Below are 7,458 nucleotides of genomic sequence, written 5' to 3' on the forward strand. Positions count from 1 at the left end.
TGGTCTAGAAAAGCCCAAGAATATGATTTTTAAATTATTATTATTCAATGAAATAACACATGCTCATGGTAAAAATAAATTCAAACACTGCAAAAGGACTATCAATGTTAAAAGTAAGAGCGTGTCAGTCTTCCTGCTCAAAGGCAACCTATTGCCATAAATGGTCTACACATATTTCTGAATACGTATATATGTACATATGTCCATATCACCCATATTTTCACAGAAATGAAAGTACTCTACCAACACTGTATTGAACCTTGTTTTCACTTAACAACACATCCTGGAGATTGTTATATGATCACAGATCAACATTGTCTTAGTCTGTTTGTGCTGCTATAACAAAATACCCAAGACTGGGTAATTTTTTTTTTTTTTTGAGATGGAGTCTCGCTCTGTTGCCCAGGCTGGAGTACAGTGGCATGATCTCAGCTCACTGCAGCCTCTGCCTCCCGGGTTCAAGCGATTCTCCTGCCTCAGCCTCCTTAGCAGCTGGGACTACAGGCATGAGCCACCACGCCCAGCTAATTTTTGTATTTTTAGTAGAGACAGGGTTTCACCATGTTGGCCAGGATGGTCGTGATCTCTTGACTTCGTGATCCACCCACCTTGGCCTCTGAAAGTGCTAGGATTACAGGCATGAGCCACCATGCCCGGCCACGGCCCCACTTCTTAATTCTATTACATGAGCCCTTAAATTTCAACACATGAATTTCAGGGAATACATTTAGACCATAGCAGACATCATCCTTTTCTGCAGTGGCATAGAGATTCAGTGGCTAGCCATGGTGTAGTCTATTTAACCCCTTGCTTATTGATAAACATTTAAGTTGCCTATGGGTTGTGCCATTATGAGCAATGCTGCTATGAACTTCCTGTAGATGCATTTTTATACATGCATTAGGATATCACTGCAGTGAACTCAGAGCAGCGAAATCATTGGGTCAAATGGAATATGTCTGCAGCATTTTTTATTTTGTTTTGTTGTTTTTAGTCCTTTAGCTTTCTCTGACCAAGGAATATGCCTGTAGCATTTTTTGTTTTGTTTTGTTGCTTTTATTCCTTTAGCTGTCTCTGACCAAGGAAGATGCCTGTAGCATTTTGATAGATATTGATGAGCTGCCATGCAAAAAGGTTATGTCAACATCCACTCCCACGTGGAGCGTGTCCTTTCTCCACATTCTGCACAACACAGTGGATTGCTGAATTTTTTTAACTTTTGCCAATCTGGGAGGTGGAAAATGGTACCTCAACATTTTAAATGTCCATGACTTTAATAATGAGTGATAACAATTATATTTTTATCTGTTTACAAATATTTTGAACTTTTATGAGCATGTGAACTGCTATTCATACCTTTTGTCCTTTTTCTTTATTGAATTAACAGGCTTTTCTTGTTGATTTGTAAGCACTCTTTATATATTAAGGAAACAAATATACCCTTGCCTTTTGTGTTGTACATATTTTTCAGAATATGCATTTTAAAAATGCTTCTCATAGAGAGTGAAATAATAGATATTGGAGACTTGGAAAGGTGGGGGGGGTGCAGAATGAGAAATTACATAATGGGCACAATGTACATTATTAGGGTGATGGTTACACAAAAGCCTAGACTTCACCACTATGCAATATATCCGTGTCACAAAATTTGTGCCCCCTAAATCTATTTAAAAAAATAAATACATTTTTAAAAGTGTTTCCCAGGTGACTCTAATGACAGCCAGGTTGGGGAACCACTGCTAGGGAATTGCATACTAACCAGCGTTAATATGTCCCATGTGTGGGCCACCTCCAGCTGTAGGTAAAGGTAACAGCTTGCTGAGCAGGTGTGTTCTGAAGATTACAAAACTCCCTGTCTGAAATCTTCACAGCTACTTCAGTAGAGATTCCCAGCATTAAACCCACCTTTGAAGGGTAACGCAGTGTTACCAGAGAGGTTAGCAGCACTGACCCATTATTGTGCAGTGGCAGGACTGCTTCTCCTCTCATGTCCTTGAGTTTAGGTACAGAAAAAGGTAAGGAGCTGCCGCCTGGATGCTGGAGGGTCACAACGAAGCCCTTGTTAGTGAAAGAAACCCAAGAAGGGCAAGCTGTTGAGAGAGGAGCAGATGAGCAACTCCAGACTCTTGGCCCCTTTGAGGTCTATCAGGTGGGAATGTTCAACTGTACGTGAAAGGGTTGTTTTATACATAACTCTGGACTCCATGTATGTTTCACTGGATAACTATAGGGCCATCTGCTCCATCCCCTTCCTCCCATGATGATTGTGTAGAGAAGGTTGTCTTTGAGCCTACATTCTGGGATCAGACCCAAACTGAGGAATGAGGATATTTTAGATGAAATGCATAGACCAGTGGTTCTCCAAGAGTGGTCATAGAACTGGCAGCATCAGCATCACCTGGGAACTGATTAGAGATGCAAATTCTGGGCCCTCACAACAGAGTGACAGAATTAGAAACTCAGGGTGGGGGTGCTAGCCGTCTAGGTTTTAATAAACCCTCCAGATGATTCTAAAGCTCAAGTGTGAGAACCACAGCTCTAGAAAGGAGTCACTGACGTCTGCCACGGCTTCCAAATTTAACAGAATGGAGCCTGTAAGCAAAATGAAGGCAAGAGGAGGGCCACTGTGGATAGTCTCTTTGGGGTAGAGATGTTTTCACGGGAGAGCTGGCACCCGAGTGCTGTGTGCGTTTGCCGCAAAGGTTTCTGAACAAGAACTCCTGCAGGAGATTCCGGGGAGGCCCAGGAGCCAAAGCCTGTCTATAGACAAGGAATTTTTAAAGATCCGCCCCCATCTGCAGAGGTGGAATTTTTAAAGAGAGTTACATTGCTATAGGAATGGAGGCGTTAATTTTTCTTATTTTGCCTGGCGCAGTGGCTCACGCTTGTAATCTCAGCACTTTGGGAGGCTGAGGTGGGAGGATTGCTTGAGCCCCAGAGTTTGAGAACAGTCTGGGCAACATAGCGAGACCCCATCTCTACAAAAAATAAAAAAAATTAGCTGGGCATGGTGGTGCACACCTGCAGTCCCAGTTACTTGGGAGGCTGTGGCGGGAGAATTGCTTGAGCCTGGGAGTTCCAGGCCATAGTGAGCTGTGATTGCACCAGTGCATCTGAGGCTGGGTGATAAAGCAAGACCCTGTCTCAAAAAAAATTCTTTTAATTGTTTCAACATAAGTGGAGTGAGGGCCCTGTGTTAGTGTCCCATGGCCCCTCACTTCCCTGGATTTGAATTGAGCTCATTGTGCTTTAGGGTCCCTCTGGTTTTATCTAATCCCCAAACAATTCCCCCTGGCAAAGTTACAGAACAGGTTAAAAACAACAACAACAATAATTATCTATATCTGTATCTATATCTATATCTGTATCTATATCTTGACAACTGGATCATTATTTCAACTTTAATGAGTCAGCAAGTAACCTTAATGAGTACCATGCTGTGATTTATTGCCAAGTCACCTTTTTTTTCAAATATTTTTTGTATAAAATATTTAAGGCTACATCTGACTTTGGGTCTTTGGAAGTGATTAAGTTTCCTCTAAATATCAAATGCATCCCCTAGTGTTTTGGCCACAGCCCTGCCAACAAGCTTGCTTGACAAGAAGCTCAGTGCTCTGGGGGTGCTGGCAGTTCGTCACTCCAACTCAACAGATGTTTGCGTCAACTAGAAAAGATGCAGCAGACCTAAATATTATCAGAATTGTTTTAAAAGTTAAAATTAAACCCAGCACTTTGGGAGGCCGAGATGGGCGGATCACCTGAGGTCAGGAGTTCAAGACCAGTCTGGCCACATAGTGAAACCCCTTCTCTACTGAAAATACAAAAATTAGCTGGGAATGGTGGCGTGCAACTGTAATCTCAGCTACCTGGGAGGCTGAGGTAGGAGAATTGCTTGAACCCGGGAGGTGGAGGTTGCAGTGAGCTGAGATCGCGCCACTGTACTCCAGCCTGGGCCACAGAGTGAGACTCTATGTAAAAAAAAAAAAATTAAATTTTCTCTATTTTTCTTTATTTGAAAGAAATTAATAAACTCCAAATACCAAAATGGTTTTTTAAATGACGTATCCTGTCTCCAGACCAAAATGATTAAAAAAAAAAATGTTTACAGCCAGGAACGCTGGCTCACACCTGTAATCCCAGCATTTTTGGAGGCTGAGGTAGGAGAATTGCTTGAGGCTAGGAGTTTGAGATCAGCCTGGCCAACATAGTGAGACTCCCCATCTTTTTTTTTTTGAGACTGTGTCTCGCTCCGTCACTCAGGCTGGAGTGTAGTGTCGCCATCTCAGCTCACTGCAACCTCTTCCTCCCGGGTTCAAGCGATTCTCCTGCCTCAGCCTCTCAAGTAGCTGGGATTACAGGCACCGGCCACTAGGCCCAGCTAATTTTTGTATTTTTAGTAGAGGCAGAGTTTCACCATGTTGGCCAGGCTGGTCTCAAACTCCTGTCCTCAGGTGATCCACCCACCTCGGCCTTCCAAAGTGCTGGGATTACAGGTGTGAGTCACTGCACCTGGCCAAGACCCCCATCTTTACAAAAAAAAAAAAAAAAAGATCCGGGTATGGTGGTGCATGCCTGTAGTGCTAGCTACTGGGGAGGCTGAGGCAGGAGGATTGCTTGAGCCAAGGAGTTTGAGGTTGCAGTGAGCTATAATTGTACCACTGTACTCCAGCCTGGCTGACAGAGTGAGACCTTGTCTCTAAATAAATAAATAAATAGATAGATAAATAAATAAATGAAATTTAGTTTAAAAAACCATCTTGCTTTTCTGAGGATCCAGCAAGATGGCAGAAGTAGAGCAGAAGAAGAAGCAGACCTTCCGCAAGTTCACCTACCGCGGCGTGGACCTGGACCAGCTGCTGGACATGTCCTACGGGCAGCTGATGTAGCTGTACAGTGCGCGCCAGCGGCGGCGGCTGAACCGGGGCCTGCGGCGGAAGCAGCACTCCCTGCTGAAGCGCCTGCGCAAGGCCAAGAAGGAGGCGCCGCCCATGGAGAAGCCGGAAGTGGTGAAGACGCACCTGCGGGACATGATCATCCTGCCCGAGATGGTGGGCAGCATGGTGGGCGTCTACAACGGCAAGACCTTCAACCAGGTGGAGATCAAGCCCGAGATGATCGGCCACTACCTAGGCGAGTTCTCCATCACCTACAAGCCGGTAAAGCACGGCCGGCCTGGCATCGGGGCCACCCACTCCTCCTGCTTCATCCCTCTCAAGTAGTGGCTCAGCTAATAAAGGCGCACATGGTTCCAAAATAAATAAATAAATAAATAAAAAACCATCTTAATCCCAGCCTAAGGTCGGCAGGGAAAAGAGGACTGCCTGGGCGTTGGATGGGAAGACTCTGTCCCCGTTAGGGAGGTTGGGTGAATCCCCAAGGCCTTCCAGCAAGGAATGTTGGAGGCTGGCCGTGCCCTGAGCAAGCTGCTCATCCTGACCAAAGTCTGCCCACCGCATGGTCCCTGCAGGGAGAGCAAACAGAGCAGTCCTTCTGCAAGGCCCAACGTGTTTCTCTAAATTTCCTGCTCCAGGCTGAGGGAGGCTCATTTCAAGGACCCGAATGCTGGCATTTACACTGGCAGAAGCTGGGCTCCCTAAGTCTCAAGTTTCCCAGAATGATCTGACTTGTTTACATTACAGTTCAGGAGGCAAACTGAGAGCTCGTGAGAAGCTGTGCTTATTTTTTTAGGGCTTCAACAGTTACACACACACACACACACACACACACAGATTGAGAGTCCGAACCTTCTTTCTTCCAAGAGAAGGTTGTATTTATATTTTATTTTAATAAGTCTTCTTGGTCTCTCTGTTATGCATTTCTACTTAACTGTTCTAAAGGTCAGAACAAGCCAACCACATGATATTCTGCAGCAGTGCAGACTCTTCACCTAAGGGCTACAACACCCCTGAAATTATATGTCAAACTGTGTATGTGCATTTCCCCCCCCTAGAATCGAGAGGACACAGCTTCCATCAAAGGGTCAAAAAGGGCTGTAGGTGTTTAAAAGCCTCAGCCAACTGTTGGAATTTCAATGCCGTGGCAATGATTAATTTCTGTTGTCAGCAAGAGAATATTTCTAATGGATCATAGTCAAAGTTTTTCACCAGTCCCTCCCTGCCCAACACAATACAACACAACATACACATGTATCCCAAACCAGACTACAGAAGCCGTATTTTTGTTTTCTGAGAAAAAAATACTTTTTAAGATAGAAAAGTATCCTTATACCCCAACCATCATCCTGAATTCAGTGATTAATATTTGTCCTTCAAAACTCTAAACTTATTTATATTTGAAAGACAGAAAACAATACAGATAAAATTTAAGTCCTCTTGGTTCCCAAATTCCCCTTCCCAAAAGTAACTGCAATGAATTTAGCATGTATCCCTTCAGCCCATTGTTCAAAACTTGTACAGACATGTAGCTCTGAATAATATTACAGTATTGCTTTTATATCTTATTCATTTATTTATTTATTTTTGAGATGGAGTCTTGCTCTATCGCTCAGGCTGGAGTGCAGTGGCATGATATCAGCTCACTGTAGCTTCTGTTTTCTTGGTTCAAGTGATTCTCCTGCCTCAGCCTCCCAAGTAGCTGGGACTACAGGCATGTACCACCATGCCTGGTTAATTTTTGTATTTTTAGTAGAGACAGGGTTTCACCATGTTGGCCAGGCTGGTCTCGAACTCCTGACCTCAAGTGATCCACCCACCTTGGCCTCCCAAAGTGCTGGAATTACAGGCGTGAGCCACTGTGCCAGGCTGCTTTTATATCTTTAAATGGTATCATATTGATTGCATTTTTCTTCATTCAATATTATACTTTTGAAATCTGTCCATATTGATACACAAAAATCTTGCTCATGCCTTTGCATTTGCCAGTTTATATTTTAACATTCAAATGCATCAAATTTTATTTATTCACCATTAATGGATACTCAGACTGCTTTAATTTCTTGATTTTGTAAATAATGCAGCAATGCATTTCTTTGGACATATCTCCTTGTGAGACACAAGGAGACACATCTAGACACATCTCCTTGTCTAGAGTAGAGACCTGGAAGTGCTGGGCCACAGGGTATATGCACCTTCTGCCAAAGGTCTACCTTGGGTCTCCAAGGTAGACTGTAGCAATTTTCACTCCTCCGGCATCACATGGAATTCTGTCTACTCAGGCTAAGATGGGAAAGTACCTGGTCCGAGACCTCCTGCCTCCTTCCACCTTTCTGTGTTCAGGAGCCTACTTCTCTGAACGCAGAGATGAGAGCTCTCCAAATAAAGGCTTTTGTGGGGAATCTAAACTGGGTTTGATCCACAAAACATGCTTACTCGCTGTAGTCTGCACCATGAGGTTGTGCTGCAGGCCAACCGTTAAGCCTCTTAGTTTCTATTTTCTCCTGACTTGATAAACCAAGTGGAAACTCTTCACCTGCTCATACCTGTGTCCTAAGCTAACCCC

General features: G+C 43.9%; 1 pseudogene; it reads left to right on the forward strand.

Annotated features, from left to right (window-relative positions):
* The first annotated feature begins 4,781 nt into the window (after positions 1-4,781).
* On the forward strand, positions 4,782-5,252 carry LOC129486689 (small ribosomal subunit protein uS19-like; annotated as a pseudogene).
* Positions 5,253-7,458: the final 2,206 nt, after the last annotated feature.

This window comes from Symphalangus syndactylus, chromosome 7, assembly GCF_028878055.3.
Source record: "Symphalangus syndactylus isolate Jambi chromosome 7, NHGRI_mSymSyn1-v2.1_pri, whole genome shotgun sequence".
In the NCBI taxonomy this organism is placed as follows: domain Eukaryota; kingdom Metazoa; phylum Chordata; class Mammalia; order Primates; family Hylobatidae; genus Symphalangus; species Symphalangus syndactylus.